The following is a 23,939-nucleotide window of genomic DNA, read 5'->3' on the forward strand; positions in this document are numbered from 1 at the left end:
GTTTCTGGTAAAGAGAAAAAGTTGAAATTTGTGGTCCAGTGTTACCTGTCGGAGTAATGGACGCTCTAAGTGGAGGAGAGGGCGAGATCGCCGTTTATGCAACTTAGACCAGCTGAAGTTTGCATGAAGAGAGCGGAATGCTCGCATTTGGAGCGGTACTGATTGCAGACAATAAGGTTTCTTTCCTTGCTAGTTCGTCTGCAGCACAATGACACACATCTCATTGCAAGCTAATGTAGAGTGTGTCTACATTCAGTGACTAACTTCAATGTCGATATGTCACAATGAAGTGCTTTGATAGCCGCCTGGCTATCAGAAAAGATAGCTACTGCATACAAATTAATAGAGGAATCGACCATCCATCTTCTTCGTTAATTGCTGTAAGTTCAGCTTGAAAAACGCTACAGAGGTCCGGCAGACGGAAACTTAAGCTAAATAGAGAGTTCTTCGCCACTTGTTTGCGAATAGGCGAAAATGTTAAAAAATGAAATTCGTCATACCCCGCTCGTTTACTCCGAAATTTTCTGATTTGGAAAATAATGAAGAATTTCTCATCATGACCTCCACAGACAGTTAACAAACGCATTTGTTTTATTTCGAAAGCAATTTCTATTTCTTCCATTTGAAAATGACAAAATGAAAACATTTACAATAGCTGCGTACTAATTCTTCAGCGTGGTATGTATTTGCACTGGAACCTTTAATTCTACCTACATTTCATACAACAAAAGTTGAGCTTGTGCAAGCAGGACCTTTGCCTAGAGGATGGCTGTATGCTAAATCTGATCGTCATAAATATCTAACCTTCTTTTATTTCCGTTTCCATTTCGTATTGCAGAGTGATTTCCTTCAGTATCTAATAAAAAAAAAAAAATCGAAAGATCTTGCAGGAGGTGTGTGTTTTAAAAGAGCAATATGAGCTGAACTTGCAGTTTGTCGCGGCTGGAACTATTTCAAATATGACACTCATACTATATGTTTACTTTTCTTCATTTATCTATGGTGACCGTCCGTCCTGGCAATTAATTTATTTTATACGGGACGCCAAATGCTCTGTATTTCTTTTAATGTCCTGTATTTGTCCTGTATTCGGGGTTCGGTATTACGACGCCTTAAGAGCTCATTAAAATGAACCAGTTTTAAATGATGTGAAATATGATCGTAACTGTATCCATAAACAGTTATTATTTTCTAATCTGAATGCCTGTGCTTCGAATCGAGAGGAACGCATACAGTAACCAAAATATAAATTAGGATTCTACACTTTAGCAAGGTTCGGATATTTTTCTTTAGTTTATTTAATGTTTATTATTTTTTAAGTAAAGCTTTTCCTAACAAAAACCATATAAATCCAAATTTCCGACTTTATACAAAAACTATGAGAATTAATTCTGTAAATTTTTACCAAAATTTCAACTTTTTAATCAGAAAAAAAATTTTGGTTGCAGTTTTGTAGCTCATTTAAATTGAGTATAATAAAGTGCAAGTACAACGCTTATTTGCTTCCCTATCAACATATTGGCGAGCAGATTATTATATGAAAAAAAACGCGTAGCACCGTCGACAAAAAAAAATTACCAAAAATTAATGGCAAGTCCTAGCTACTTAAAACTTGCATGTTATCGTAAGAAAATTTAATTAAACTTTTGTTAAAAATTTTGTGGAGTAAAAATATCGAGAAATATATCCTACAAATTTGTGATGTTACTATAAGCAAGCTGTTTCAGGGCTAATACATACATATGTATATCTTTGATCATTTCAGAAGGTGATAAGATCGGTTAGCGTTTATGGAAAAAATTAGCAAAATTATTTTTTGTCCCGTATTCGGCTCACATAAATATGGACACCGTAAATATACATATCGCTTCTTTGGAACTTTTTAAATATCCCTTTTTAAATTAAGTACTCGTAAAATTGTGTATTTACTCACGAAATTATGGAGAATTTAGAGGAATACTGTGTTATGAATTTCAGGAGATATATATATAAATAAAAAGCAATGCTTGACCACAGATATATCAAAAAAGCGCTTATCAATCAGATTGCCATTCGACAAAATCAAAGTTTGCTCTTACAAACTCATTTTTTACATTGCTATAAATCTGTGCAATTATTTTTTCAAAATTCACTACTCCGTTTTTACTATTGTTCGCCGCTGTGGTGACATTATGCGACTGCTGGAGCGGAGCGCGCAAAATGCCAATTTTATTTCTTCCTTCAGGGAAAAAAGTTTTTTTTGAACTTTTATTTTGAAATTAAATAATCGGTCAACCCAGACTTTAATTTTTTTAATCCAGTAATAACAGTTAAACTTGGCCAAATATTTTCTAATGCCGAAATTACAGGCCTTTCTCAATAAAAAAACAAACCGCTTATCCAAATTAACCAGATTTGGTATCAAATGAAAGAATACTGAATATAGCGTTCAAACTGAAATATCCAAACGAGAAATGCCTCCTATTAAAAAAAATTGAATTTAAAAATAATTATTAATTACCATAGAACAAACCTTTGCCAGATAAATGAATTTATTTTGTATCAAAATAAAAAATTATATAAATAAGTGATAATCTTTCTTTTACATATTGTTTGTTGAAAACTATTTCAGTCCTCTTTCATTTGATATCAAATTTGTTTAATTTGAATAAGCCGTTTGTTTATTATTAGGAAGGGGCTTTTATTTCGACCTTAAAAAACATTTGGCTAAATTTAACTGTTATTATTGGACTAAATAAAATAAAAGGCCGGTTTTTCAGTTATTATTGCACTATTTCCTAAAAAGTTAAAAAAAAATTGGATTCTTGGCCAGAGGTATTGTTATCAAACCAACATTGTCAATTTTATTCTACGACAAAATTTTGCCACGGACTTTTATAACATCGAAAAAAGAAACAGCTGTTATTTTCGGTCCATGTCTTTCTCGCATGAGTGATAAATCGACAGACTATCCCGTTAACTGGTATGATGCTACTAGTATTTCTACTGGTAGGTGCTGATGCATAGCCGGACAATTGACATTTCGTAGGACATCGCCATGCTCAAAACATCAGTCGCTAGCATGGAAAAAGGATGGAAGACGGACTAGTTAAGCAGATAAACTGACAGGAAATATTCCAAGTAGTTCACAACTAATAGCTTTTCCTGCCGGGTATATATGTATGTACACATGTATGTACCTTGCATACTCACACCAGTTACATTGCTTTCAACCGGTAAAATTTTTAACTATGCGCACGCGTTTCCTATTCGTAATGGATGCCAGGCATTGAAAATACTTTTTCCCCTTTTCCATGATTGGGTGCATTCACAGCGCTCAAAATTAAGTCAATATTTGTTTTGTGGGAAAATCGGATAAATATGTATGTACATATACACATACGAGTACATACATATACTTACAGACTTTATGCGGCACACTACTGGTGGCAAAAGTCAGCGGCTCTTTATTTGATTTCGTTTTATGCGACTAAAAGGCGTCTAATCAAATTAGTTGCGGTGCATAGTAATTGAAATGTAATTACTCTGAGATAGTGTTGTGTGGGAAGTTTCTAAAAATCAGGCAACATATGTATGCACATTAGAGTGGTCGAAAAAATTGTTTCTGAGATAGAGTTTGGGACACCTTCCAAAGTTGTTCCTCACGCCGGGAGAGGTGCTAGCACCAAACTTTACGTTTGTATGTATAAATTTAGAGCATGCTCATGAAATATTTATATTTCTCTGCAAGTATTTTGTACATACATACATATGTACGTATATTAACCAAACAATAAAAAAATATAATAAACTTCAGTTGATATGACAACAGCAGCTTTTTATAAAAATCGCTTATATTTTTTCAGTTTCAAAGCGATACAGCGGCACATTTCAAATTGAGTACCCTGTATTGGTTGCAGTAGAAAATTGAAAGTTGGTATAGATATTACAGATATCAAAAGGAAAAACCTAACAGGGAGATTCCACTTACCTCTCCCTCTCACAAACTTTGGACCACTCTAATGTTCGCTTTTTGCAAGAAAGCAAACGGTATTGAGCATTTTGAGCTTCTTTCGTTAACACTCCTTTCACATTTTACCTGTTGGGCTTAGCATACATATGTACACTTGTATAAATATGTATGTATTTATGCAGGTGCGCTTTCACCCGTCATTACCTGCCCTAATGCATAAGCAAAGTAATAAAAATCATAGCAAGCAAATCGCCTGCGCTTAGACAAGCTAATGCTAACAATTAATCATGTCAACTGTATCAAGTCATCATCTGTGGCAACTCTAACCGACATCCATGTCAACCATAGCGCCATTCTCAGCTAAAACGGCGGTGGAGTCGGAGTTGAATGTGAAGCCGCCGATATAGAACGATTGACAATAGACTACTTTCTTCCATGCTTTCCTTCCTGTTGCTGGCGTCTTGGTTGACAGTGAGACACTAAATCTTCATTAGTCAATATTTGCTAGTTGGCAGACGAAAATCTGAGTAACTGTTTATGTTGGGGATATTCAAATGGAAATGTGTGCTGCCTTTGAACCCGGATTTTTTATGACACAAAATGCTATCAATCAAAGAAGTATCAACACTTTTATTGCTCATTGTGGCTCCTATCTATGTATGTGTTAAAATGTTTTTTTTTTCTTGTAGATACTTTTCTATTTCACCAATTTTCTCTATCAAGGCTTGTTATAACAAAAAAAATAAAGAAACTTAGGTTTTCGCATAGACAACAGTCAGAAAAATGCGTTTTTTACTCTCTCAATATCCAATATATTTCCCATTTAAATTTTTTGAATCGCTTCACTATTTTTTTTTTTTAACTGACTTATATCTCCCATATTTTTTCACTTGACTCTTCCGCAAATTCTACTCATATCCTTTCAATCTCAACATTTGCTCACTTTCCACTTAAGTTTTTTCAACAATTTATCATCAAATTTTCCCATTTTCCCACATGCCTGCGTCATCGTCATCAATACCTGATGAGCCGTTACGTTTATCCCTAGTCACCAGCAAGGTATGTATGTACATACATATGTATGTATGTATTTATTTAGCTCCGCCAGTATTGGGTATTGAGAAAAATGATAGGAAAAAACAAACACTGTCATCATTGCTTTCATCAAAACCAATTAGAATTTTCTGCTTGAGTCAGCAGCACTAAACCAACCGGCAAGTTTGGCAAGTATTTTTTTTTTTAGTGAATTTAGCAAAATGTGTTATTGCTAGAGTGCCATGCAGCATATTGAAGAACCTTTCCTATCCTATTGACAGCCATTAAGAATTTGCGATGTTGGCGTTTTCAGATTTTAACCATTTTTACTTTTTTGACAATTCTCTTATTCCGCTTTTTTTACATAAATTGATAGTCATGAAGGTTTCTGTACTTTTCTGCACTCAATCCTGTTGGAGTTGACTGCTTTCAACGCTGTTAAATGATACGTGAAAATGACAGCGGACGAGATCGATGATGGTCTGTGATGAGCTGATGCTAGCGGTGGGATATATGGGCAATTACATACATACATACATTAGGCATGCATACATACATATGTTTACATATACACAAATGGCGATTGAGACATTGGAAATTAAAGATTTTGCTATGATTAAAAATCAATATGTTTAGTATATATATCGTCGTTTAAAGTACAAAACCGCGTATCGTCATTCTGCAATACCGCCTAACTGACATTTGCTGCCAAAAATTGGATTTGCTTGCACAAGCTCTTGGCTCAATCCTTATGCATTTGTCCTGAAATATACTATGTAGGCAGAAATGCGATTGCTTTATAAAAAAGAGAACCATTTTGAAATATGAGTGATTTTACTCTCAAGAACATAATTATCTTGCATTTTATGCATTATCTTGGCACGGGGTTTTGCATTTCCATTTTCCAATAAAGGTTGGAAATAAAACAAATTTTGCCTTATTTCCCATTGCTCATTTATACTTGAGGGATTCACAACGGTGTCGTAAGTGTCGTATTGTTGTATGTCGTAAACTTTAAAAGCTTAAATAAATGTTTAGCCAACTATTTTTTAACACTGCGAGACTTTGATGGTACTTTGCGAACCCCCTTAATACATTATTTGGGCGTTTTAAGTTTACGACATACCACAATACGACACTTACCACACCGTTGTGAATACCCCAACTACCCTGCAAACCAAAGTTCCCTAAATCTTAAGGAAATCGTTAGGAGTATCTCATTTCTGTAACGATTTTTTTACGAATTTTCAAAGAAAATTATATGAAGTGGTTGACACGAACTCGTAAATAAATTTCTGTACGAAAAATAAAGAAAATTCTGGAAAAATTCTGAAAGATATTCTTCACATAGCACCTTTATTTTTGTTGCTTCGCAGATTTTCTTCCGAAATTTCGTAAAAGAATGGAAATGTGCGTAATTTATTTCATTTTAGAAAATTCGGCAAAAAATCGAATTAAATCTTAACGAATTCTTTAAAATTTCTTTACAATGCAGAATACTCTGAACAAATGGTTTGCAGGGTATTTGTAAAACAGTTTACTGACAGCACGAAAAAGAACTTTGTTTATTCCAAAAATACAATCAAATAGAGGAACATTGAACAGGTAGTATCAGTATAGCAGCTGATTTGATTTTTTTTTTCAAATTATTTGTTCTCGAAAATGTCAAATATTTTTAATTTCGTCTCACAAAAATTTTGAATTGTTAAAATCTATTTGCATGTGAAACCTTTTCCGATACAAAACCAGCGATTGAATAGCAGCTTTTGGAACGCTCGCCCAACTCACAAGCACAACCGCTGATTACTGGGCCTGGCACAGGAAGGATCAATGCTTCGAGAATCAAACCAATTTACTAAGAAAGAAAGTTGCAACAATTTTCATTTTTTCATTTTAAATTGTTTATCTTTTTTGTATTTCACATGACACGCTTTGACGTAGAAGAAAAAAATCAGAACATTGCTTGACACTTTCGATACCAGAAGCAACAACAAAATACAGGCAAATGTTGTTTTTGTTCAAATGCTCTAAACCTGTTTGATAGGCCTTGAATTAAACAAAAAATGTGATATAATTCATATGAAGAAAGTAATATTCACAAAATATTTTTACTTATGAAAAGTCTAACAAAATATGGGGGAAGCATCGTCTTTAATAACTGCTCATCATATTGAACATAGCGCTTTTGTATGAATTTTATCTGCATGCTTTTTAATATGTTAAAAACATCGCTGGGAAACCTTAAAATATTTGCATGGAACGATGTCGCAATAAACAGGTGAAGTAATAAAATGGCTTTCTCGCTTTATTTTCTGACATTCGGCTGTAACATTTTATAGGCAAATTTTCAAATAAGGCAGTGGCGCCTGGTAAATTCCACTAAGGGTGGGATGCATGCAATAACACCATACACAATAATTCCCATTACTTCGACATTAAAAAGCAGTTTCAGAAGAGAACTAGTATTATTTTATTATTTTTCTTTTTTCTAAACGGTTATAATGCCACCAGTGCATTATTTGCAAAAGGAGGGGGAGGAGGCGGGGGACGCGAGCGCGACGTCGAACACGGTGTGGCGCGGGGCGGCGCGCGATGGGGACCGCCACGACGCTGGGCACTTTCAAAATTGTATACTTACTAATCCGCCCATTTAACTTGTTCATGTGCTCCTTTTGGTCAAAAATATCTCGGTGACTACCTACATATGTGCACTATTTAGCTTTATTACTCTATTGTTAAGTTTAAAAGTTGGTCTTATTGCTCAACGAGAAATGAAATAAAGCAAATTTGTATTATTTCACATTAAATTGGGAAATAACACAAATTTGCATTATTGTCGTTTGTTTATTTCACTGCAGTATGAAAGGAAATAAAATGAATCGAAGTAGAAGGCTAATTATTAAAATTTTGCAATTCATATTGATTTATTAAATTCAATTCAATACAACCAAACGAATGGTTCATGCACCGTTTTTAAATTGAATGGGATCTTAATAATATTTTAAGTTTAGCGGCTGCGGCGGAGGCCCGCAGGTCAAGACGAAAGCGCTAGACTGATCCTTTTTTCACTAGGCTTTGGGAACAATGGCTTTAATTTTTGGTTTTGCGGTCTTCCAGAATTACATTCAACATCGCTTAAATGCAATGTAATTAAGGAATAAGAAGTATCCATATATATATATATATATATATATATCGTGACACTGCGATAGAAATACTTGCAACATAATTATGTTTCCAGCGGCACCGAATGTTACATAATATTTTCCGGAGGTTACAAAAGGAAGTCTTTTGGAAACGAACAAAATGGTAAGATTCTGAACTTTTATAAAGTCTTAAAGAACTAGTAAAATTAAATGTAACCGAACATCCATGCTGGCAAACTACGAGTATTTATTTAACAACAATTTCAATAAAAATATGTATTTTTTATGCAAATTCGGAAGTCTATAACTCTCATTTAAGTAGTTTAAATAAAGATCCACTAATATAAAATATATGTGCATATGTATCAGAAATGCAAATTTTTATTTGAGGACTTCACATAAAAACTCATCAATGTGTTAGAAATCATGCCTGCTTTCGTTTGCTCTACAAACTCGTCGCTCCTAATCCACAAAAACGGCGTACTAACTAACCAACCAACTAGCCGCCTTGACTAACCGGCTATCGAACAGTTATTTACCATTTAGCCATTTTGCGCTGCTCATAAATGGTCACATTATGGCTTTTTGAAAGGCTTACCAAAGAGTTGTTGAAGTCAGCAAATCCCATTGCCAATGCTAGGCCAATGAACAGTGAACGAAAGCACACAAAAAAAAAAAAAAACAAGTTAAAAGAGCTTCAAAGTGGCAAAAAATGAAGTTCAAACTACAAACACAATCTAGGCACTACTGAACAAACATATACACATTGACTTACTAACAAAGTGCGGAAAAAAATGAAATCGAAATTGAGTAATAAACGCCAACAACACAAAAAAAAATCCAATTCTAGCGAAAGTTGCACAGAAAAAAAAACAATCACATTACAAAAGAGCACTTAATGATCGGTCTTTTATGTGCCCCAAATGTGTGCTATCGTGTGCTTTCCAAACGATTGAAAACACCTGTCATGTGTACTGGCTGGCCTAAAGGGCAATGGCAAAAAAAGTGCAAATCGACGATTTGAGAAAAAACGAAAACAGCTAACTTTGTTTTTTCTCCATCATACAGATTCGTATCAGCACTGATGATGCCAATTTGTGATGATTTTTAATAGTCACCCTGTTCGCTGGGTAGTGACATATACTCGTACATACATACATAGGTAGTATAGTAAAGGATCTCTAGTGGTGGTTGTTGCAATGCCAAATTGGTTAAAGTGTTTTTGATGACTCGCTGAGGTGCATTTGAAAAAATTAACACACGTTTTTATGGCTTTTGTTTTTTAGCAGAAGTTTTTAAGTTTTTCTTTTTGTGAGCAATTTTATGTGCTGGAAAATTATTTTATGAATTACTGCTGACATTATTTTTTTTTTATATCAAATGCATGAAAATACATACGTGCGTATGTATGTAAAATAAGATTTCCAGGTAAGCAAAAATATCAGAATCATAGCTAGTATATATGTAGATTAGGCTGGGTCGATTTTGTATGGGGGAAAATAAAAGGCATTTGACCGTATTGTAATAGTAATATTATGATGTCTTAGGTCTAAGCCAATTGTTATTGGCCACGAAAGATTAATTTACAACTTATCTTTAGCCCGCGCAATTGTATCAAAGTGTATGAATTTTAAAAATTAAACTTTGGCTTGTAATATCTATGGAATGCGTTAATTGTTCTAAACAGGACGATATATCAGATTAAGGGTTATTAAATTTAGTATCTCACGTTCATTTATCATTTTTCAATAAGTTTACAAGTTCTTAAGATATTAAGATAAAACTTACAAAAACTATAATTTGCCTTATGAATTTTCATTACTTCAGCAACCAAGTGAAAAATTCAAAAAAGTGAGACGAAATTTATTTCAAATGTTGTAATGTTTTCGAATGTTTATATTTACATTTGGTCAGTTTTCAAGATCGTGGTGAATGAGGTCAAACATGTATTTTGAAAAATTAGGAACCGTTTGATAAGTTAATAGTACTTTCCACCATATAAGTATTTACATACATTAACATAATACAATTAGGGTGAGAAGTTTTAAGTCCATTTATGCAGTCTTGAAAATTTTTCGCGGTTTCTAAATCTGCCGTTATATGAAAGTAGGGGATGTGCAATAAGTTTTTAGATATAAATAAATATTTTAGTTAATTCCATTATGTGAAAAAGTGACTGTAGGTAAATGCAATAGTCTTTAACACATCCTGGGGAATCCTTTTGAGGACTCTCCAATTGAACGATATTGCTTTGCATTTAGCTTGAACGAAAAAAGTCACTCCCTGGCACACTTTTCTGTAATCCGGTTCTATCATCTAAAAGTTATTTATACAATTGAAGAGACTTTTTTTTATAAAAAAACTGGAGATCCACTTAAGTTTTTCGATATATCTTTGGTAAATGCTACTCGATCGGTGCGTAATAATCACCAAATTGAAGGCGATACTTAATGTTACTGATTTTTGATAATAATTTGATTAAAATCGTTCAGATTATTAACAAATTATTTTAAAATAAAAGAAATTTTGAATAAAATTTTTTGTCATTTTCTTATATTTGCAATTTTTATATTGTATGCCTAAACATAAGTAAACTAATTAGTGTTTCTAGAAGTTGTGCCTATTCAGTGTTCCCATAGTCATTTGCATAAACAAAATTTTTCCACGATGATGGAAAATAATGGCTTTTCTATTAGATTACCGAAATTGTCCCTAAATTTGCAAAAAATCGCAAATTATAGCTAATATTAAAACAAAGATTAAAACATTTGGAACCAGCGATCTAAATGCACGCCAGCAATATTAATGCTGTTCTTTACATCTTTTGACTCTAGGCCAGTGCAGTTAGCAAGGGAACAATTCATATATTATTGAAAACAGATAACTTTGAGATTAACGATAAGCTAAAGGGCTGCGAGAAATGAAATTTGACTTTTTATTTTGGGTAAACGAATTCATTATCTAATAATATGCACCAAAACTTTTTGCTGAACCCAGAATTTTTAACAAGAATTGATCTTGTTTGACTAGGGTGCTGTGGGTCACGTGGCGGTCGATGCGCGCGCTCTTACAACTACAATAAAATACTAATATTTTGCAGGCTTGTTGTTGACTTCATGACACAATATATTTTTACTATTACCAAGGGATTTGATAAAAATTAAATTTTCGACCCGCCCTAATGTAGATATTTGAGTACATAAGCACACCAAAAAAATGGCCTGTGCTTTTAACCAGACCCACGTACCGACATGTAATTCGAATCGCTGAACCCGAATCTGAGATCCATTTTACTTCTACGCCCTTTAAATTTCGAATAAATTGCGAAGAAACCGAAAAAATTGCAAAAAATTTGCATAGTTTATGGTTTTAATAAAGCCTTCGGAGTAAATGACGTGAAAAATCGAAGCAGAAAATAAAATTCCGACATAGAATTTTTATACATCACTCATTTGCATACACATATTTATTATAAAGTATATATTCATATGTACATAAATAAGTAAGGTAAAGATAAGCCTCACGGTTAGGCTTGCCAAATGTGCGGGTCTAGCAGGCGCCGGGCTGGGGTGAAAAATCTGCGTGCTGCGGGATTGCCATTAATTTCTTTGAGTTGCGGTTAAAAACTTAAAGATCCTCCAATTTACTGGAAACAATAAGTTTTTTTTTTAATCTTCGTGTATGATAAAAAATAACACACATTAATACGCATTTGAATCGCTTTTCTGGTGGCATTTAGAATATTTTAACAATCTTGTCATTGTTGATTCTATTACCGATTCGCCACTACATTTCAAAGAAAAATATATGATTTATGAACTTGCCTTTACACCCATCAATTCAATCACTTGATATCCCTTTAGATACCCAGTGGATACAACTTTTTATAGCGTATACGGAGTTCAGAGAATCGTCGAAGGTAATTGGCAAAATTCTGTCTATGCCAAGTCTATGGCAAGCCTAATCACAGTACTGACAAAATGACACACTACAACAAACCAGAGATGTTTTCTGTTTTATGAGCAAAGAGATCTACAAAAATTTTAAGCGCTCTACCATCCTACCAACAAGAAAAATACCTACCAATTTTGGTAGGAACAGCCCAAATCGACAACCGCGCGCACGATGATAATCAGAACAAAAAAAAAATGTACAACACGCACATCATTTTGACAATCGGTACAATTCGCCTGGATATCAGCTGCTCCGGTAGCACTACCTTTTATGAATTCGCCTTGAATGGGCCGTATAATGGAAGAATCCCTAGCGAAGCTAAGAGTCAGCTTAGAAAAACCGAACTAATGTTCATTATGTATAGAAATAAAGTTACTAGACTGGAAATACTAGAATTTAATGACCTATCTCGATTACACAGTAAGGAGGAAAAAATATCACAGCTAAAGATGAAAAAAAAATGAAAACGCTTTGCAATAAATTAAACAACTTTTACTTCGAACTTATGTGGCCCGCATACAACACTGAGGGAACACACATCCTATTAGGAAAATCTAGACCAAACAATGCGAAATTAGTAGCGGTTCTTACTGGGCACCCATTCCAGAAAGTCTAAAAATACTTCTGCAGAAGCTGTTAAAACGAAAGCGAATAAGAAACCAAAATGAAATTGACTAATTACAATTCGAAAAACTAATATGCAGAACTAACGCTTAGATCACCTTGCAATTTACAGAATGTTTTAGTATATATCAAAAAGATGGTTCACTACTCAGAGCCAACTTAAGTGTCTCCGACTTGTAATTTAGCAAGCTACAACCAAATACATTACCTCAAATCTAATATCAGAGCCACTCGAATTTTGACATCCATTTAAAATCGATACTTACTCGTATGCACAAATAGAATGATAATTTTAGCAGTAACTACCCAGCAGGAATAGATATGAGTTCGATGGTATGCTATTTCCGAGAGAATAGGACTGGCTAAAGTTAAAAAAGATTTGGTGGAATGAAATCAGAGGTCGCAGAGAAGTGCTTGAAATAACTAATTTCGCATTAAAATCAGCGAAATCTTGGTATCTTATTCAAGGTATTCGTATACATATGCATAGGAGAAAGGTCGTGGACAATGTTTTTAAATGTCAAAGTTTAAAACAAAAATGAAAAACTTTTAAAAATAGCCATTAGCACTTTAAGACCGCAATGATCAGTGTTTTTCCCTGCGCGTCAGTAGATACATACAAATTACTCATTAACCCATGGTTGGGTAGATAGAGCCCTTTCTTTGTACGTATTGGTACAAAGACTTAGAAAGCTTAAAAATATTTGCACGCGGGTAATGTGAAGCCCGTCCACACATTTTACTTACTGCATAAGAGCTTTTACCTTATGCGCGTCTATATTAATTGTATAAAAAGTATGGAAAGCTTAAAAAGCCTTCTAAGCGGGTAAGACGATACTCTTCACCGCTTTAATTCAGCTCCTGATAGTTTACAGCTGTTACGAGTAAAACATTTCCCACGAGAGAAGCACTTTAAACTTTTATATAGATTTCATATGAATGCGCATATAGCTTTTTCTAAATGTCGCTTATCTAAAAAGCTCATGAGCAGCGCCTTGCCATTTTCTAGAGCTTTTTTAAGATTTTATATAGATTTTGCATATACGTGAAAAGGATACAAGTAATTTTTAAGCAAAAAATAAAACCGACTTCAATTCGCGTATAAATATTTAAGATTATCGTTCATTTCTTCATGATGCAATGATCAGATTTAAACCAAATTAGCATGGGACCACCAGCGAGGTAGCACCTTTCCTTTATGCGGTAACATACATACAAAAAAATAAATATTCGGATGAATTGTTAACCTTCTCCTTTTTGTGAACTCATTGGCTGGTAAATAGTAGTTATGATCTGTGAGAGCTTTTATTCAGTACTCCTTCAAGTCCATAGAAAGCTTTTATAAGTTTTTTAACGCGAGATATGTTTCGGTCCTTAGTTTCGATAGAACATGAATGTTATATGATCACTCACAGATTCTATCTATCTGGTGGTTGCTGCTAACATGACAGTGTTAGCTAGAGAGAGCTATACCGCATACCTATAAAAAGATCAACCCCAGGGACCGTAACGATTATGATCTTTATAATAGAAATCATAATTTTCCGATCAAATTAGGTGTTAATTTGGATTTTCTTTCGGCTGCTTTTTTATCGTTATTTTTTATTTTGAATTTTTCGATCATCTTATAACCCTTATTTTCAGATTTAATTTGTTAGATCATAAAAGCTTTAAAACAGATTTAAAAACACAGTCTCCATTACAACGGATACAGATTATAAAAGGAATAAAAACCTAAAATAAAGATTATTTTTGATTGAAAAACTAATAAAAATCCCAAAATAACCATTAACTTTTACCGAAAAAATATCTAAACTAAACGATTCTTCTTGATCGAAAAAAACTAACGATTTTGCAATGATCTAAATTAAAAATCTTGGTATAATGATTTTTTCGGTCCCTAATCACCACTGCTGTAGGCCGGTATACCCGCATATTACTATTATATTGATTTCTGTCTCCCGAAGCAAGAGGTGCGTGGGAAATTCACTAGTCATACATTGCCATATTTTCCTACAGGGTATTTGCACGTAAAAGAGTATAGCCAATAAGCATACTCAAACTTTGACAAGTTAAGCTTTAGTTCAATGAGCTTATCAAGTGTGATCTGAGGTGTTTTCTTTAATTTTCTATGAAGTTAGAGAGTGCCTGTCACAATGTAATGAGTATAAGAAAAACAACAGACGAGTACTCATAGATGCGTATTGTTGGGCTCGTTATGACAAAGTTTATGTATGTATATATGCACATATCTATGCCCATATGTTTGTTTACCTAGAAATAGAGAAGCAATTGAATGTAGCTCGTTAAATGTGTCCATGCATACATATGTACACACATATGTTTGTAGGTAAGGCAAGGCTTGGGAAAAAAGGGAAAAGTAAAACGAATATAAATGGTTGGTGGCGCCTAGGGACAAATAGTAGCTTGCCATGAAAATTATTATAAGAATGACTAGTCATAACCATCGTCAGCGGAATTGATTTGTGCGTAGCCAGCCGATCGTCAATGTGAAGCTCAGCAAAAGAATTGCGCCCTTGCCTTGCGCCGTTGGCGTTGATCAGTCGTCGGCGGCATCGCAGTACAGAACAAGGCGATGATCGATGACTGCTGATGTGACAACACTTCTTTATCAATCAAAAAAGACAAGCAGCAAAAAAGTGCTAAATGAAAATAAATAGCTATAAAGAGTTTCCTTTCCTGTTGGATATAAAAAAAAATAGGCAGCGCGGTACAAGCGGAATAAACAGCGTTGAAAAGACAACCAAGATTCATCAATAAAAAAGGCACATAGTAAAAAGTACAATAATTAAAAAATCCACTACTCAATCAGCTAATGAGGAGTCAAAGTGAAGTTGCAAAGGCCAATTGGCGTAAATGACTTTTCTAAAGTAGTAAAATTGAAAATTGAAGTCATAAAATTGCAATTAGTGATATTGAAAAACATCTGTCTCGCTTGCCAGNCACATGCGTTGACATTGCGATTCTCATAAAATTGCAATTAGTGATATTGAAAAACATCTGTCTCGCTTGCCAGTTAGGAAAGCGATATTTTCGTAAGTAAATTCTGAAAGAATAAAACAGTTGGCCTAAAGTTACGAGCACATACATACATATATGTACATATGTATCTATAGAGAGAAAAACAGTTGACAAATTTAATGATGACGCAAATTTCATGGTTTCTTTATGTAAATTAACTAAAGTGACATAAAGAAAAAACAAAAAAAATATGGGTGGAGTTGCTGTAGAACTGTCGCGTTTTTAGCAGCGCATATGCCAAAATTTTTGTTGTACACGAAGGCAACAATACAGGACAAAAGTAAGCACACTTGACTTGCTTGAATGGCAGCCTAAAAGTAAATGACAACGCCACCACCAACAAGCATACACAGCAGAACATTGAGAAAATAAATAAATTTAGAGCTATGAATATCAGCAGCTAATCCACTACAATGACACCAACAAAATCGTCCTTACCTACCAACATACATATGTACATACATACATACGTGGCTACCAACTTCTCGCATCCTTCGCGCTTCGTTCTCTTCGTGATTCAACAAAGCCACCAACTCCGCGACAAACAAGTGCAACTTTCAACCGCTCGAAGCCTTCAAATGTTTTAATACACCCCATAAAACCGCAATTTGAGCACATTTTCATACTTATATATAGATCATGATGCGAAATTATGTCAATCGGAACATGTGTTCCGAAAAATGCCAAAAATGAAAACATATTTTCCAAATAATGACAAGTCAACTCCCGTTAAAAGCAATAAAATTACACACACAACAGAGAGTGTTGCACCAAATCATAAGACAGCCTGTTTTATGGAACATTACATACTCCATACATATGATATGTATGTACGTACAATACTAGATAGACATTGCTCACTTCTTGATAAGACCACAGGGAGTTGGGATGCAAAATGCAGCAGGCATACATTAGCCTAAATAATACAAATGCAAAACAAAAACAGCGTTGGGTAATTTGTCAACACTGTAGCAGATAGAAAGGCGGCGAATATAGAGACCGACGACACCCTTTGTCGCAGCAGCTTGAACAAACTAACTGGGTTTACAATTTATCTCCCCATTGACGTTGACACCCCTTTCTTTGTGTAGACGACCGACCCTCTGAATAGTTTAATGAATTAGAAACCGCATTGAAATTAATGATCTAATGTGTTGCAGCAACCAAAAATGCAAAAGGCAAATCCGAAACATACATATTTTCATTAGGATGCATTACCAAAAAAAATTACGAAGCTATAAAATTTATTATATTTTAAGTAAATATTAAGATTCGCGTGAGCTAGACCGATTTGGAAATAACGCCAAAAATCTTATTACTTTGATTCCGTTGGTAAAATTTTTAAAAATTTGTTTAAACTCTTTTATAATTTTGAAGAAAAAAAATGTATAAACTAGTTTTATTTATAAAAAACTCGATTTTTTTAAGAGTTTTTAAACAGGTCCAGTTCTAGTAAATTTTAATATTTTTCCGAAGTATTTTGGCGTCATAAAAAAATTTAATAAACTTAAATTTTTGTGGCCGAATTTAACTATGACCAAATATGTATGTTTATAGATTACTTGAAGTCACATAATTCCAAAAAAATCTTATCCCGTGACGGCCGATTGGTCAAAATGGGTCACTTTTTAATTTGTGTGAAGAAGTTTGTATGCAGTTTTTTTTAATAATTATATTTAAAAAAATTCCACTTAGTTACAAAAAAAATTGTGCTGTGGCTAAATAATAAAAAAAGCCTAATGATATTAATTTCAATTTAAAATCTGAAAGCTCTTGATTTCGTTATGTGTCTGGTGAAAAGGTAAAAGAAGCAGCCTTTGCAGCAACCAAATTGTAAACGACCGTATGTTTCCTCTCTTTATTTTTCTCTAAAAAAATATAAAAAAACAGTTATAGATCTTAAAAGTACTTACTTTTCATTTTATTATCCATAATTTTGCTCCTTTTTTTAACCGACTTCCAAAAAAGGAGGAGGTTATCAGTTCGTCGGAATATTTTTTTTTTTTTTTTTTTTTTATGTATGTTACCGCATAACTTTGGACCACGTCAACCGAATTCGATAATTCTTTTTGCATCGGAAAGGTAGTGTCTCAGAGGTGGTCCCATACTAATCTGGTTAAGATCCGATCAGCAGATCATGAGATATTCATATATATATTTTTTTTTATATGAGAGTTGAAGTCGGTTTTTTTTTTGCTAAAAATTACTTGTTATAATATCTAATCTAAATATAGTTGTTCCAAATAGATTAAAAAAATATAACAAAAAATCGATTCCAATATTTAACTCACAGACAATGAGTTTGACCACCCGCTAAGCAGTGTCGTTCCTTTTTTTACAAAAACAAAAAGGCACAGTTTTTTGGTTTGAAGTTTTATTTATCAAATACCAAGGACAAATGTTTTTTTCTAAGCACGAACGCGACTTCTGACCACATAAACGGATCAAATCACCCATAGTGCGATGGTAAAACAGTACCGATTATTTTTGTATGAAGAGTGATGCACCCTAATGTACATACATAACCAAGTAGCAGTGAAGGCAACTGCTTTTTTTTTGTTGGAAGATTTGTCCAATCTAAATGAATCTGTGACTGCAATAATAGCAGCAATAAAATTTATCAGATATTGTATACAAAAGGATTAAGTGCGTGCAAACATTGACGCCACTGATGAGCACACACACACACACACACACACACACACACACAATTTCCAATGCATACATATGTACTACGAATGTTAATCCCGGCCTTTTAAAGGCCCGAAAATCCCGGGATTCGTGGCAAATAATCCCGGCATTTTCGGGATTTGTAATTTGCACTGATGGCAATAATAGAAACTCCTTTTCTTGACCAGTATAGGCTTTATTCCTTTTTTGATTTAATAATTAATATTTTTTAAAAACGTCTAGCTCATTATACATATAAATAACACCGCGCGATAGTAAATTTTAAACACAAATATCAATATATTCGCGAAACCATGTCCAATATAGTAAAATTGCGCTTTTAGCTTTTCACTCTGACGTCTGTAATTCAAAAATGATTTAAAAAATTCAGAGATATGTGCTTAGCGAAGAAGTATGGGTATCAAATGAAAGAGGATATCCTGTAGAATTTAAACAGATTCAAGTTTTTGATGCGAAAGGAGTGGGAAGTATTGAAAATCCCCTTTTAAAATTTTATCCTTGAAATTTCGCAATATTCGTTTTCGAAAAAATTATATGTTAAGGACTTATATAAACTCGAAAACATCCTCGAATTTCATCTTTCTAACTTTATCAGCTTCAAAAATTACCTAATTACCTATTTGAAATATCAAAGTTCTTTAAAATAAATCCTTACGTCAGATAGAAAAAATAAAATCGCCACTTTAAATAAAAAAGTAGGTTTCAAACCGATTTATTGGTTATATATTTTGTGGCAGAAGAGCTTCTCAAACAATTTAGAAGCAATTTTTTCGATTTAAGTTGTAGAAAAGTAATGAATATCTACATCCCGGGATACCGGGATTATGATAACGATATACCGAAAATTCCGGGAGTGGAAAAAGCTGAAAAATTAACACCCCTAATATGTACATAAGTACATCAAATGTTCAATAGAGCGAGGGGTGCAAGCACCTTTTGTGCGTACGTTTTCTGTTAAGGGATGTGTGAATGTATAAAAGGCGTATGGGTTTTTGTAGTAGAAACAAATAGGATAATAGGAGCTGAATGAAAGAAAGTCAAGTAAAGTGTGAATTTAGCGTGAAATTTATAAATTATTTTACTCAGAAAATTACTAGAATTCATAGCGAAAGAAATTAACCATAATAATTAGTTTTATTTTCGCCACTCTGTGACAATCCACTTAATTAAAATGTACGAAATTGCATAAACATTAGGGATTCCTCACTCAAAACATAAAAGAACTTTTTACTTCTTTTGTCTGGCAGATAGGAGGGATATGGAGGCTTATAAATATCTAAGAGCCTAGAGGAAAGATTCGCTGCTATTACTGAATACATCGTAGAAAATTTATGAATCGGAATGCATGCTATGAATACCAAAGAATCCTGTCACTGAATCCGAGTGAACTCCAAAATACTAGAGTTATTCTCTAAGCCTTTCACGGTGCACGGATTGTATGGTTTGCAAAGTATTTCCATAGGAAAACCGATGCTACCGTGCAACCTGTGCATCGTACAAGGGTTTTGTAAAACTTAGAGAATACCCCTGTTGTTTCGAAAATATCCTGGGCCAAGTACGCTATACATTTTACCCTCTCGAAACGTCAAACAAATGAAGGTTCCCAACCACAATCAAGTATTAAGAATATCAGAAGTGACCAGACTGCAATCCCGTATATTGTCTGCAGTTCGGTCCGCTCGATGCAAAAGAATGCCTTACTAGACCTCTTAAGATAGCGGCAGATGTGACTTTTATCCATATACAGCCTTTAGAAGCCTCCCAGCCATTGCTAATGGAAGTAAATATCCATCCATTTTCTGACAATGTCCGAAGACCGCTTGTTGCGGTTCAATTAATACCTAGCCTGAGCTCTTGCTAGACAATAATATTTACTCCCATAGTGGCCTGGCACGCTGAATAAAGCCAGTAAGGTGGATCCTGCGTTACCGAATAAATTTGGATGTCGTTCGTGAGGCGGTTAATGTCTAAAGTGCAGCTTGCCTATTACTATGTAATGTAACGAGAAACAATCGAAGGGTCTCCTCACACTGAGAAGATGGAATTTACCTACAGCTATGGCCTTCCTAACATACCACGTTCCCATCGTAAAGCACGCGGAGGGGTTGGGGGTTCCCACAACGACTTCTGCAGAAACTGCTGCGGCACCTGCTTTGCCGGTCCAGAACTTCTCGAAGGTTTAACCAAGATAGCCGAAGTAGCAACACGGCCACTTTTGGGTTTCGAAGACTCTATACGATTTCTCGAGTAGGAGGGTTTTAACCACCCGCGTATTATCAAAAAGGGGCCCACAACAGCCACTTCCAACTAACCTAACCTAAATCCGGGCTGAGTTCTGCGAAATTAAGCTAGCACTCAACCTCAGCATTACAGTATCTCATCTGCCAAGTTAATGCTGAAGAATTGAAACGGCACTGGTGCCGAGAGCTCTGCCACCAGTAAATTTCCGCCTAGTGCCACTAAGTGTCATCAATTTCTTTGAAACCTGTAAAGCCTACCCTCGTATAGATAAGTAAGGACGCAAATTTATGGTAAGTGTAGCGAATGTTCTTTGAAGTTTGGCGAACGGATTTACCACGCTATTGATTGAGAATGTACTCAACCATTCCACTGATGCATAACCGATGATGGATCGGATCATAAAATAATAGCGATATACAGGAACGCCCTTCGGAAAATGCCGCCAAATCTTTGGTGGTCTCATGATCGAATTGAGACTTCTATAAAAAAAAAGCCAATCAGGATTACTTCTAGATACTTAACTTCAGAATATTTCTGAATTGTGACTGGAGTGTGCAGGGAGCAAAAAGCCCAACCTTCTTCTAGAGATGAAAACAAGCTGTATTGGATATACCTTTTTGTGCTTTTCACGAATCCGTAAGTATAAAGTTTCCATCTGTTCCAAATTTTGACAAAAACGAGGTAAAAAAATCGCGTTTTTGCAGTATTTGAGAAGCTCAAGCAAAGAAAGAAAACGTGATAAAACCTTCCACTTAGGCTTAAATTAAAGCTATAACTCTCGAATACTTTCCCTGCATCTTGAAAAGCAAAAACTGACTTTAAGAAAACTTTTTTCCAATATTTTTTGTTTTTCAAAAAATGACTATAAGTAACCACCAGATTAAGGTGCAGGGATGGTATTTTCAGGAACAGTAGTACAGAATAAGGTGCTCATCGAAAATGCTTTTCTGGAAATATCAGGACCCTGCCCCTAATTTTATTCGTTTTTATGAGAAATACTATTGCTTATTTTTATAGATTTTTTAAGGTCATTTAGAGGTCGCGACCTGTCGATTTAGGTCAGAAAATACGATTTTGTAGATTTATGAGTTTTGGAATGACTAGTTTTTATTCGATTTCAAAGATCGAATATGATCTAAGAATAAGATATATAGGCCTTTAAAATGGTATGCAACAATCTATTGTCGGACTTGGCTTGTTGGGATTTTTTATCGGGTAAAATAAAAAAAAACCATTTTGCTCTACATTTTTTAGATTTTGATCATCGATAAATTCCACAATTCCAAAATATGTAGTACTATCTAAAATTAAATATATTTTTGAATAAACTGATAGCTCATTTATTGCAAAGGCCTTGAATGTATATTGTTTATGTACCACCCTAATGGAGAGTTCAAGGTTTAATTTAAGCCTAAGTGAAGGGGTTTGTCACGTTTTCTTTCTTTGTTCGAGCTTCTCAAATAATGTAAAAAAACGCGATTTTTTTTTGACATTTTGACCTAATTTTTCTCAAAATCTGCAAAGGGTGAAAACTTTATACTTACGGATTCGTAATAAGCACAAAAAAGACTATCCAAAACAGCTTTAACATTTGCCGAACCAAAATCAGTGTTGCCCTGTGTAAGTTTTCCACATGACACAATAAGCATTTTTATTATTTTTATCGCGCTATTCAATCGGGAATTACAAAAAGCTTGGACGAATGTGGTTACTCTTTTTTTAATTCGTGAAGAACTTTGTTTTTGCAATTATCTTTAATGTGCTTAATAGCCCGATCCCCGGCGATCACAACTTTTTCAACAATCAAAAAAATATTCTTATATTGTTTTTTTTTTTAGAAAGCGTTTACAATTAATTTTTCGATATATTTACGTGTGTCAAAAATTTAAATTAATTCGCTTAGATTATTTAAGATACCGTCAGAAACGCTCTCTATTTCACACCATCTCTATCTAGCACCACTTATTTTAAAATCAAATTTCCGCAGCACAATTTTAGAGCCAATGGGAAAAGCAGCACAAACTTTAGTGAGGACAGCAAGTTGAAACTGCTCTAGTAAAGAAGATACACTACGCAATGGACCTCTCCCTCTTGCGAAATTACCATGTTTTGCAACATTCGGACAACTTTGATTTTTGGAATATTGGCCAGCTTTTTCCTCATTTCTCCCACTGTGCGACTGCTAAATATTTTTTGATTTCAGAATAATAAAAAAACAGGGGCTATACTTTTTCGATTAAGACCAATTCTTCCGACTTTACCTTTTCACATGCATATTTGGGTCACCCTAATCTCCAGTAGAGGAGTCTTTTTTCGACGGGATCTCTGGTTTTTCTTTTTGACAACCCACCTCGTACCGATAGCAATTCAAGGCGAATAAGTGTGAAAAATATAAATAAATTCACAGTTAATTATGATGCGGTAACATTTGCCAAAAACCGCAAATTACCGATTATTTTCCCAGCAACTCATTTCCCATTTATTCCGTTTACAAATTACATTCTAAGTACATATCTACAAAAATATGTATATGAAAATGACAGAAGTTTAAAGTTGTATGTAAAACAACAATTGCCATGAGCGATGCTTCAGTGAAAATGCAATCGATTAAGGTCTATTGGAGAAGGCGTAGACAAAATTATGTGCATACGCATACATACATACATACATGCATATGAATATACATATGTACATAAATTGTAAGTAAAATGTTCCGCAAAACACGAACATTGACCGCAATAACTTTGCAGCGCGTATACCTTGTCATTGCTGCTTAATGTTGTTGCTATTTGCGTAGTTGTTCCTGCTGCTGTTGTTGTTGGGCTACTGCTACCAACAACCACACACATCGCATCAGCCATGTTGATTGTTGTGGTTGCGGTCGCATAGCTGTTGTTATTGCTGTTGCATCATGGCTGCCAACTCGTAAATTCGTTGTTTTTGGCATTTTTACTACCCAGCCAGCGAGCCAAAAAAGGAAGAGAAAACAACCGCGAATTAAGCTTAACAACAGCTGCGACACCAGTACAAAACAACAAAATGAATAAAAGCATCTGCGGCAACGCACTCACACACACACGCCCGTATTTATGCCTACACAGATTAAATGCTGAGAGGTTTTGTGCATTTTCGGAATTTATTTGCAAAGCTGGCCAACAACACCAACACGCCAGCACTCACACACGTACTCGCCTACAATTCAGTTCCTACAGCCGTTAACGCGCCCCAGCTTCACACTTGTGCCGTTGCGCACA

General features: G+C 34.5%; 1 protein-coding gene across 1 annotated transcript in view; it reads right to left on the reverse strand.

Moving 5' to 3' along the window:
• Ptx1 (pituitary homeobox homolog Ptx1) overlaps positions 1-23,939 on the reverse strand; it is a gene marked incomplete at its 5' end in the record, with an annotated part of 37,509 nt that overhangs the window by 2,136 nt on the left and 11,434 nt on the right. The gene's annotated exons all lie outside the window — the stretch shown is intronic.

This window comes from Rhagoletis zephyria, unplaced genomic scaffold (assembly GCF_001687245.7).
Source record: "Rhagoletis zephyria isolate East Lansing unplaced genomic scaffold, Rhagoletis_zephyria_1.1 Rzeph_scaffold_02972, whole genome shotgun sequence".
Taxonomy (NCBI): Eukaryota; Metazoa; Arthropoda; class Insecta; order Diptera; family Tephritidae; genus Rhagoletis; species Rhagoletis zephyria.